This window comes from Hyperolius riggenbachi, chromosome 1 (assembly GCF_040937935.1).
Source record: "Hyperolius riggenbachi isolate aHypRig1 chromosome 1, aHypRig1.pri, whole genome shotgun sequence".
Taxonomy (NCBI): domain Eukaryota; kingdom Metazoa; phylum Chordata; class Amphibia; order Anura; family Hyperoliidae; genus Hyperolius; species Hyperolius riggenbachi.
Window position 1 is genome coordinate 300,207,772 of NC_090646.1, and position 11,555 is coordinate 300,219,326.

Here is an 11,555-nt window from a genome sequence, read left to right on the forward strand (position 1 = left end):
GTCACACTAGAGCAGCTCTCCTGGCTGCTCTTAACAAACAGGTGGAGCAATGGCTGACCCCGCACCAGCTGGAGATTGGCAATGCGGTGTGTGACAGCGGCAGCAATCTCATTTCTGTATTGAATTTGGGAAAGCTGACACATGTACCCTGCATGGCACATGTGCTGAATCTGGTCGTGCAAAGATTTGTGTCCAAGTACCCAGGTTTAGAGGACGTCCGGAAGCAGGCCAGGAAGTTGTGTGGGCATTTCAGGCGGTCTTACACGGCCATGGCACGCTTTGCGAACATTCAGCGTAGAAACAACTTGCCGGTGAGACGCCTCATTTGTGATAGCCCGACTCGCTGGAATTCCACCCTGCTCATGTTCTCTCCCCTGCTAGTCCAGGAGAAAGCCGTCACCCAGTACCTGTATAATTACAGTAGAAGGACACAATCTGGGAAGATGGGGATGTTGTGGCCCAACAGCTTGACACTGATGCAAATGCTTGCAGGATCATGCAGCCCTTTGAGGGGGTGACCAAACTGGTGAGTCGCGCTGAGGGCACCATCAGCGACTTGATCCCCTACGCTTACTTCCTGGAGCGTGCCGTGCGTAGAGTGGTGGATAAAGCTGTGGAGGAGCGTGAACGAGAACAGTTACGGCAGGAGTAGTCGTGGGAGCAATTTTCATCCGAACCAGATGTTTCCTCAATGCCTGCGGCAGCACAGTGGGGGGAGGAGGAGGAAGAAGAGGAGTCGTGTGGGGAAGGAGAGGAGTCAGACTCGGATGATGATGATGAGGAAGGTGTTTCTGTGGAGGAGGAAGAGGCAGCGGAAGACGAACAACCGCAGCAGCCGTCACAGGGGGCTTCTGCTGCTCCACGTTCCCGTGGTATTGTTCGTGGCGGGGGGGAGGAAGAGGAGTTGTGTGCCATCACTGAGGAAGAGCAAGAGGAGATGGAGAGTACGTCTGCATCCAGCTTTGTGCAGATGGCCTCTTTCATGTTGTTCAGCCTGTTGAGGGACCCCCGTATCAAAAAACTCAAGGGGAATGAGCTGTACTGGGTGGCCACGCTACTAGACCCTCGGTACAGGCACAAAGTGGCAGAACTGTTACCAACTCAATAGAAAGCGGAAAGGATGCATCACTTGCAGAACAAGCTGGCAATGATGCTTTACAATGCGTTTAATGGTGATGTGACAACACAACGCAATCAAGGTACCACTTGCAGTAATCCTCCTTCTCCCAAGTCCACACAGGCAAGGAGAGGATGCTCCAGCGATCTCAGGGTGATTTCGGATATGCGGACATCCTTTAGTCCAACGCCTCACCATAGTCCTTCCGGATCCACCCTCCACCAACGCCTGGACCGGCAGGTAGCTGACTACCTGGCCTTAAGTGTGGATGTACACACTGCGAGCAGCGACGACGAACCCTTGAACTACTAGTTGCGCAGGCTTGATCTGTGGCCAGAGCTGTCCCAATTTGCCATCCTACTTCTCTTTTGCCCTGCCGCAAGCGTCCTGTCAGAAAGGACCTTCAGTGCAGCTGGAGGCATTGTCACTGAGAAGAGAAGTCGCCTAAGTCAAGACAGTGTTCAGTACCTGACCTTTATCAAAATGAATGAGGCATGGATCCCGGAGGGCATGGATCCCGAAGACTAAGTCAGTCCCCACACACAGCATCTCTGCCTGCAGGCCACTTGCCTTCTCTGCCACCACCAACAGGGTCCAGGACTCTAGGCGGATTCCATAATTTTTAAGGCCGCTGCTAGCAGCGGCCGCTATGCTAATTTTTCTGCTGCGTGTACATGCCTGCCTAATTTTTCTGGCTGCACTGCGGGCGGCTGCAACAAAAAAAACAAAAGGCATGTACATGTGCCCATCCCCCTTCGTGATCATTACCTTGCCGCGGTGAAAGGGCTTGCGTATCACAATGAAGCAATGACCGCCGGCTATTTGAGTGTCTTGGGTGGGGGTGGCACACAAAAGATAATAAGGTCGTTGCTTCATTGTGGTCAGACCAAATTTGATCAGCTGGACAGTCACTGTTGTTCTATTATTGAGCTACCACAGCCCGGCGACCATATGGCCTGGAAAACCGCCACGGCCTACACTCTGGCCATGGCTGTGGTAGCTCAATAATAGAACAACAGTGACTGTCCAGCTGATCAAATTTGGTCTGACCACAATGAAGCAACGACCTTATGTTTTTGCACTGTTTATGCACCGCAAACAGCTGTTTGTGTAGTGACGGCCGTGCTGGACTACTGCGCACCATGGCGAGATTGCTCTTCCTCACTCAGTGATGTCAGGTAATGTCTGACTGCCTTATCAACTTTCAATGGTTCTTTCTCTACCATTGTTAACCACTTGCCGACCGCACACTCATACCGTGCGGCGGCAAAGTGGTAGCTGGAGGACCAGCGAATGAAGATCTGCGTCGCCAGGTGCCTCCCTAATTAACCAGGAAAGGCCGTTTCCTGTCAGATCATGGAGCGGGTCTCCGTGAATAGCCTGCAAGCCGCTTATTGCGGCTTGCAGACTAAATGTTAACGTAGGAGACATATGTCTCCTTTGTTTACATTGTACGGCACTGTAAGGCAGATCGGCGATCCCCAATCAGCGGCCGGGGATCGCCCCCATGTGACAGGGGACGTCCTGTCACTGGCTGCACAGGACGGATAGCGTCCTGTGCAGCCCGGATCACCGGGGATGACAGGTAGGAGAGGGAGGGGGGAATTTCGCTGCGGAGGGGGGCTTTGAGGTGCCCCCCCCCGCAAACCTCAGGCAGGCAGGAGCGATCAGACCCCCCCCTGCACATCATCCCCATAGGGGGGGGGAAAAGGGGGCGATCTGGTCGCTCTGCCTGCACCCTGATCTGTGCTGGGGGCTGCGGAGCCCACCCAGCACAGATCACTAAAAACAGCGCTGGTCCTTAAGGGGGGGTAAAGGGTGGGTCATCAAGTGGTTAAAGCTTACATCTATTTTTTTAAATACTTGTTCTGCTTGCTGTTCAGTACCTTCAACGAGAATCTGTTATGGAGGGCAAGTCTGCCATTCATTCAACTGTGTGACTGATAAACTTTTGATGGTACTTTCTCAGTACCATGGTGACCACGGGTAATGGCCGGGGAATCAGGGTTCCATTCCGGTCCGAAGTGGGAGCCTGAGAAACGGCTACCACCACACATCCAAGGAAGGCAGCAGGCACTCTGTGGGCAAAGGAGCAGGAACGCCTACCACCACACATCCAAGGAAGGCAGCAGGCATGGCATGCAAGTCTCGACTCAGGGAGGGAGGTTTTGACGAAAAATAACAATACAGGAGGACTTTCGAGGCCCTGCTGTATATAAGACAAATCAACTTTAAATCCTTTAACGAGAATCTGTTATGGAGGGCAAGTCTGCCATTCATTCAACTGTGTGACTGATAAAAAAAGTTTCCATATTACTTTCTTAGTACCATGGTGACCACGGGTAATGGCCGGGGAATCGGGGTTCGATTCCGGTCCGGAGTGGGAGCCTGAGAAACAGCTACCACCACACATCCAAGGAAGGCAGCAGGCACGCTGTGGGCAAAGGAGCAGGAACGGCTACCACCACACATCCAAGGGAGGCAGCAGGCATGGCATACAAGTCCCGACTCAGGGAGATAGTGACGAAAAATAACAATACAGGAGGACTTTCGAGGCCCTGCTGTATATGAGACTAATCAACTTTAAATCCATTAACGAGAATCTGTTATGGAGGGCAAGTCTGCCATCCATTCAAGTGAAAGGTATGCACTGACTGCCAGGTATAATACAATGTGCAGTCACAGATGCAGTGAAAGGTATGTAGTGACTGAAAACAGTTGTTTGTGTAGTGACGGCCGTGCTGGACTGGTGCGCACCATGATGAGAGTGCAGGTGATGGCGGGTTTCCAGCCCATATGATCGCCGGGCTGAGGTAGCTCAATGACAGAACAGTGACTGTCCAGCTAATCGAATTTGGTCTGTCCACAATGAAGCAATGACCTTATTATCTTGGATGTGCCTCCCTCCCCCGAAACACTCATATAGCCGGCGATCATTGCTTCATTGTGATACGCATGCCCCTTCACCGCGGCAAGGTAACGATCACAAAGGGGAATTGACACATGTACATGCCTTTTGTTTTGTTGTTGCAGCTGCAATGCAGCCAGAAAAATGAGGCATGCATGTACACACACCAGAAAAATTATTATAGCAGCGGCTGCTAGCAGCAGCCTTAAAAATTCAGGAATCCGCCTGGAGTCCTGGACCCTGTTGGTGGTGGCGGAGAAGGCAGTCAAGCGGCCTGCAGGCAGAGATGCTGTGTGGGGACCGACTTAGTCATGGGGCAGGCAGTCACACGGCGTGCAGGCAGAGATGCTGTGTGTGGGGACTTAGTCTTTGGGTGGGCAGTGGCCCTCCGGGATCCATGCCTCATTCATTTTGATAAAGGTGAGGTAATGAACACTTTTGTGACCTAGGCGATTTCTCTTCTCAGTGACAATGCCTCCAGCTGTGCTGAAGGTCCTTTCTGACAGGACGCTTGAGGCAGGGCAAGACAGAAGTTGGATGGCAAATTGTGACAACTCTGGCCACAGGTCAAGCCTGCGCACCCAGTAGTCCATTGGTTCATCGCTGCTCACAGTGTCTACATCCACACTTAAGGCCAGGTAGTCAGCTACCTGCCAGTCGAGGCGTTGGTGGAGGGTGGATCCGGAAGGGCTAAGGCGAGATGTTGGACTAAAGAATGTCCGCATGTCCGACATCACCATGAAATCGCTAAAGCGTCCTGTCCTTGCCTGCGTGGACATGGGAGGAGGAGGATTACTGGCAGTGGCACCTTTATTCCGTTGTGCTGTGACATCACCCTTATACACACTGTAAAGCATAGTTGCCAGCTTGTTCTGCAAGTGATGCATCCTTTCTGCCTTCTGGTGATTTGGAAACATCTCCGCCACCTTGTGCCTATACCGAGGGTCTAGTAGCATGGCCACCCAGTACAGCTCATTCCCCTTGAGTTTTTTTATACAGGGGTCCCTTAACAGGCTGGACAGCATGAAAGCCGCCAACTGCACAAAGTTGGATGCAGACGTACTATCCATTTCCTCTTGCTCCTTCTCAGTGATGTCAGGTAAGTTCTCCTCCTCCCCCCAGCCACGAACAATACCACGGGAAAGTTGAGCAGCACAAGCCCCCTGCGACACCTGCTGCGGTTGTTCTTCCACCTCCTCCTCCCATAAAAAAACACCTTCCTCATCATCTGACTCCTCTTCCCCACACAACTCTTCCTCCTCCTCCTCCCCCTCTGTGCTGCCGCAGGTGTTGAGGAATCATCTGCTTCTGCTGAGAATTGATCCAACAACTCTTCCTCCTGTTCCTGTTCCAGTTCACGCTCCTCCAGAGCTTGATCCACCACTCTACGCACGGCACGCTCCAGGAAGAAAGCATATGGGATCAAGTCGCTGATGGCGCCTTCACTGCGACTCACCATGAGCCTTTAGGCATTTCGCATGAGTGTCCAGTACTTCTGCCAGAACATCTCCAGCTCCCCAGAGCATGTCCTTTGACTGTAGTTGTAGAGATACTGTTTGATGGCTTTCTCCTGTTGTAGCAGGAGGTTGAACATCAGGAGCGTTGAATTCCAGCGAGTCGGGCTATCGCAAATCAAGCGTCTCACCGGCAAGTTGTTTCTCCGCTGAATATCGGCAAAGCATGCCATGGCCGTGTAAGACCACCTGAAATGCCCACACACCTTCCTGGACTGCTTTAGGACGTCCTGTAGGCCTGGGTAATTAGACCCAAATCTCTGATTTATGAGATTCAGCACATGTGCCATGCAGGGTACATGTGTCAACTTTCCCAAACTCAAAGCCGAAATGAGATTGCTGCCGTTGTCACACACCACATTGCCGATTTCTAGTTGGTGCGGGGTCAGCCACTGATCCACCTGTTTGTTCAGAGCAGCCAGGAGAGCTGGTCCAGTGTAACTCTCCGATTTGAGGCAAGACATGTCTAAGATGGCGTGACACCGTCGTACCTGGCATGCAGCATAGTCCCCGGGGAGCTGGGGCTGTGTAGCTGGAGAGAAGATCGCAGCACCAGTAGAGTTGAACTGGCACTTAGCCAAGGAGGAGGAGGAAGAAGATGGCAAAGAGGATGTAGCAGGAGGAGAGAAGGTGGCAGCAGGCCTGTCTGCAAGCAGTGGAGGTGTCACAACTAGGTCCGCTGCACAGCCACGTACTCCCTGCTTGCCAGCAGTCACCAGGTTGACCCGATGGGCTGTGTAAGTAATGTACCTGCCCTGACCGTGTTTGGCATACCAGGCATCCGTGGTCAAATGGACCCTTGACCCAATGCTGTGTGCCAGAGATGACAACACTTGCCTTTCAACTTCACGGTACAGTTTGGGTATCGCCTTTTTGGAGACATAATTGCGGCCTGGTATCTTCCACTGTGGTGTCCCAATGGCCACAAATATTCAGAAGTCCACCAGCTGGTATGGTAACAGTTCCGCCAAGCCAGCTGTCAGACGCCGGGCAAGGGGGTGACTGGCAGACATCGGCTTCTTTCGCTTAAAGATTTCCCTCACGGACACCTGGCTGCTTCTGTGGGCAGAGGAGCAGGAACCGCTCAAGGTCAGAGGTGGAGTGGAGGAGGGTGCCTGTGATTGTGAAGGTGCAAGGGAGAAAGCGGCTGAAGATGATGCACCTGAAGGATGAAGAGGAGAAGGAGGGTGGCTTTGCTTTTGTGTGCTGCTTTTCCTCAGGTGGTCTTCCCATTGCAGTTTGTGCCTTTGCTCCATGTGCCTTCGTAAGGCAGTTGTCCCTACGCGGCTGTTGGCCTTTCCATGGCTCAATTTTTGGCAGCAGAGAGAACAGATGGCATTGCTCTGATCTAAGGCAGACACACACAAAAAATTCCAAACCGCTGAGCCCCCCTGGGGTGATGACACTATGGTGGCATCAGCAGCTGACGTTGAAGGGCATGTTGGCTGGCTGTCCATAGGTGGCGATACATGGCGTCAGACACTGCCACCAGCTGTCTCTGACGACGAGCTCCCCCTGATTCTTTCAGGAACTTGTCTCCTCCTACTCCTCTCTGACTCCCCCTCTGTACTGTCCCCTTGGTCACCTTGTCTATTAGGATCCCACGTGACATCCGTATCATCATAATCATCATAATCATCCTCCCCAGCTTCGCTTGCCTCAGACACCTCATAAACTGCACCAACAGCAGGTACTTCATCATCCTCCTCCTCACACCTTACGTCCATAGTGTCGCCTAATTCAGACATATGAGGTGCTGTAACTTCCTGCTGATCCTGTGTCTCTAATACTTTTGGCCACAGCCCCTCAACAAGCATGCAGATCAGGTGCTCTGACTGAAAGGGTTGCTCTCCAGGACTCCCGAATGCGAATCTACCCGAAAATTCGGGTAGATTTTCCGCGTTGCCGAAGTCGAAGCTGAACCCGAAGTTTTCATGCCGAATCCGAATGCGAAGGTTCCCGAATATGCGCACTCGAATTCGGACGGATGACGCGGTGGGTTCGGCTCTGGGATTCGTGAGTGACGTGGGCGGGTGACGTGAGCCAATCAGAAGTCCTCCAGCCGAGGCCCTGGCAACGCTAGCAACCAATCAGAGGAGGGGAGCCTGGCCCTCCCCTCCTCTATATAAGGCGGCAGCCATCTTGCGGAGCCACGTACTGGCTGTGTGACTTGTGTAGTACTAAGAGTATCTCCAGTGCTGCTGCGTCTGAGCAAGTGCATTTTTCTTGTGCTAAACCCAGCGTTTTGCTTCCTAATCACCTCCCAAACACATCTAGTATACTCATTTATAGATAGATAGTATTTTGATTGTTTGTAGTCAGCTAGTGTATAGTGTACTGTGCTAGGCTAGTGTTAGTCTGTGTGCAGGCTAGGCCTGCTAGCCTACGGCAGCCTTAGCCTACTACTAGCTTAGGTAGGTTAGGGATTATAGTTAGTTGTGTACAGTACTCAGGGGCGTAGCAATAGGGGGTGCAGAGGTAGCGACCGCATCGGGGCCCTTGGGCCAGAGGGGCCCCATTGGGCTCTCCTTCAAGCACAATATTAGCTCTCTATTGGTCCTGTGCTGGTAATAATCACTTCTATAGATGCTCTAAATACTTGTAATCATTAACACACTGTTCCCCATTCCCTTCTTGCACCTCTGACACTGTAGTTGCCATTGGCAGGTTTTGGTACGCCGTATCATTTGTTATGTATAGAGTGCTTGGGGGGCCCCATGTAAAACTTGCACCGGGGCCCACAGCTCCTTAGCTACGCCACTGACAGTACTAGTACTAGTTTAGTTAATTTGTACTGCTGTAGTCTGTTAGTTTATAGCTTCAGTACTGTGTTAGTTAATAGTTAGTTACTGACTGTGTACAGGCCAGCATCTGTTGTGATTTGTGACAGACAGGCATCTGCCCGACCCGATTGATTGATTGCGTCTGACCGTGTGTGACCGACTGTAATTGTCACCCACTGTATTGCACACAACTTAGTTATTATTGTGTAGTACACTAGGGATTTATTAGTTACCTGTGTACTATTTAACAAAATTTCCCTCACCAGGGGATAAAACGTAACGTTTATTTTAACATTAAAATTGACTAGGGCATGCTGTCACAATAGTTACTTTAAACATACGGTAAGTTGATATAGTAGTGTGTGTACAAAGGGAATGGATACCCCTCCTACTTCAACCTATAATGGTCGCTTTTACTGCCTAAACAAAACCCCCCACCATACATAAACAACCCAACATGTTTCACTTCCTACTGGAAGCTTTCTCAAGGGAACAAAGTGCAGTGCTATAAGTGCATATAGTGATAGGATGCATTACAAAGCATCTTGCACACGTTATTAGCCAGGCTGCTGTCATAGGCCTATACGCTTTGTTACCAATAATGATTTTATTTTAATTTATTGCTTTGTAATTTTATGGAGGGCAAGTTTGCCATTTTTTTCAATTGTGTGCAGGGCCGGATTTGTGGAAAGGCCTCCGAGGCACAGGACTAGGGCGGCAGATTTAGCTAAAATACATGGGGCGGGTGACGCTATGTCGGTCACCCGCCGCCATAACTATCAGTGTCAGCTACTGTGCAAGTCCGCAGCCGCCCGCCCTGCTTTGCTCTGTACTGTGTGAACAGCTAGCAAGGGGCGGCCACGGCTACTAGAAGTATCAATGTTGCAGAGAGAGAGAGAGAGAGAGAGACGGCAGCAGCCAGAAGGCAGACTCTCTCTCCCGAGACCCACCCATGCAGTACACCAGCTCGCAGCGGGCCCATCACTCACCTGGCTGGTCGCTTTGTCAAGTAAGTGACATCAGCCTGGCTGAGCCCAGCCAGAAGTGTGTAGTGGATGGTAGATCTCGCGGTGCCGCTGGGGCTGATGGATGTATCAGAACCCCAAGTGTGCAGACGCTGAGCAGATCGGAACCTCCCTCCCTGTCTGCTGTGATGGATTCCGAAGGGAGAAAATACTTCAGCAGGCTGCTGTAAGTCAAGTACTGCCTGCGTTTTAAGATTAATGTGTAGGAAACAGCTAGCTATACTTTAGGGAGGGGGGAGACAACTACTACACTGAAGGGAGGTGGGATGGTGGTGGAGACAGCAAGCTATACTGAAGGGAGGGGGGATGGGAGAGAGCGCTACCTATACTAAAGGGAGGTTGCTGTGTGAGTGGAGGAGACGGCTACCTATACTGAAAAAAGGGGAGAAGGGAGAGAAAGCTATCTGTACTGAAGGGGGATGGGGGAGAGCTAGCTATACTGAAGGATGGGTGGCTACCTACACTGAGGGATGGGGAAGATGGCTACTTATACTGAAGGGAGGGGGGGTGATGGCTACCTATACTGAGAGTGTACCTGAGACAGAAGCTTACCTGGGGCTTCCTTAAGCCCCCTTGAGGCTGCTCATTCCTCACCATCTCCTCAGGTGACTCCAGCCATCCGCAATAGTGCTCGAAAGCCTAGCTGAGTTGCGATTTGTCACGCATGGCGCTGAACACTTCGAGGGTGGGGAGTGTGACAGGGTAGCGCTCCTGGCTGGGCTGCACATGTGCGACAAAGCGCAACTTGGCCAGGCTTTCAGGAACTATTGCGGGTGACTGGAGCCACCCGAGGAGACGGCGAGGGATGAGCAGCCTCAAGGGGGCTCAAAGGAAACATCGAAGGGAAAAAAAAAGATCTACTTGCCTGGGGCTGCCTTCAACCCCTGGCAGCCAATCTGTCCTTTGCTGCAGCTCCGGGGTCCCCTCTGTCGCCAGGTCGGCATCTTCTGTGCCTGCATGATTGTGCAAAAGAGGTCGGCATCTGCAGGACCGGCGCTATCATTAAGGCAAAAGAGGCAGCTGCCCCAGGGCCCCAGAGCTTGTAGGGGCCCCCAGTGGCTACAAGAGGAAAAAAAAAATTTCAAATCGGCCTTATAGTTTTTGAGAAAATCGATTTTAAAGTTTCAAAGGAAAAAAAAATATACATTTAAAAACCTGCCGACTTTAATGGTTAATAGCAAATCCACCTTAAATGCTAGAAACCCTAAATTTGCAGGATATGTTAAGAAGATCATTAGGAATAAGAGGAAAAAACAATTATTCAAAAAGACCTTATAGTTTTTGAGAAAATCGATTTTAAAGTTTAGAAGGAAAAAAGTATACTTTTAAATGCGGTAAATGTCACTTTTAGTAGCAAACCTAACGGTAGTGTAATTTTACATGCATCAAATGAAAGCGCAATAAATTTCCTGACGGGGTTTCCAGGGGGTCAATACACAGCCGCAGCGCTTTGGCCAGGGATCGCTATACAGCCGCAATATGGCTGTATGAAGATCCCTGGCATTTTTTCCTATTTTCCCATTTTTTTTTATGTTTAGAGTGTGGGAATTAAAAAAAAAATTATGTGGGGTCCCCCCTCCTGAAACTTTTTAACCCCTTGTCCCCCATGCAGGCTGGGATAGCCAGAATGTGGAGCTCCGACCGATTGGGACTTCACACCCTGACTATTCCAGCTGCAAAAAAGGTCCCCTAATGCCGATTTTTGTTCCGGGGTATATGTTGGGGGGGCCCCCCAGGTTTATTTTGCCCTGGGGCCCCATTGTTGCTTAAACCGGCCCTGGGCATCTGCAACGGAGGGGACCCTGGAGTTGCGGCAAGGGACAGATCAGCTGCTTAGCCTCCGGCAAGTATGGATCCTAAGACGCTTCTCGTCTCAGCTTCTCTTGAAGGGAAGGGGGATTGGTGAGAAAGCTACCTAGACTGATGGGAGGGGGCCTATAAAAATGGCACCGCCATACTAAATAGTAAAGGCCACGATTAGCAAGGAGGTTCAATTATGGCTAATTGCGGCTTTGACTATTGCCACCTATGGTAAACGGGGAGTAGGTAAACTTAGGCGGGGGGATAGGCAGCCGGGGTGGAGTGGCTACGTTTAGGCACCTGGGGGTCTTGGGGTTAGGGAGAGGTAGGTGGAGGGTTCATGTGAGAGTAGGCAGGGGTGAAGGCATACATTACCTGGTCCTGAGCCATCGTGTCTCCTTCATGTCC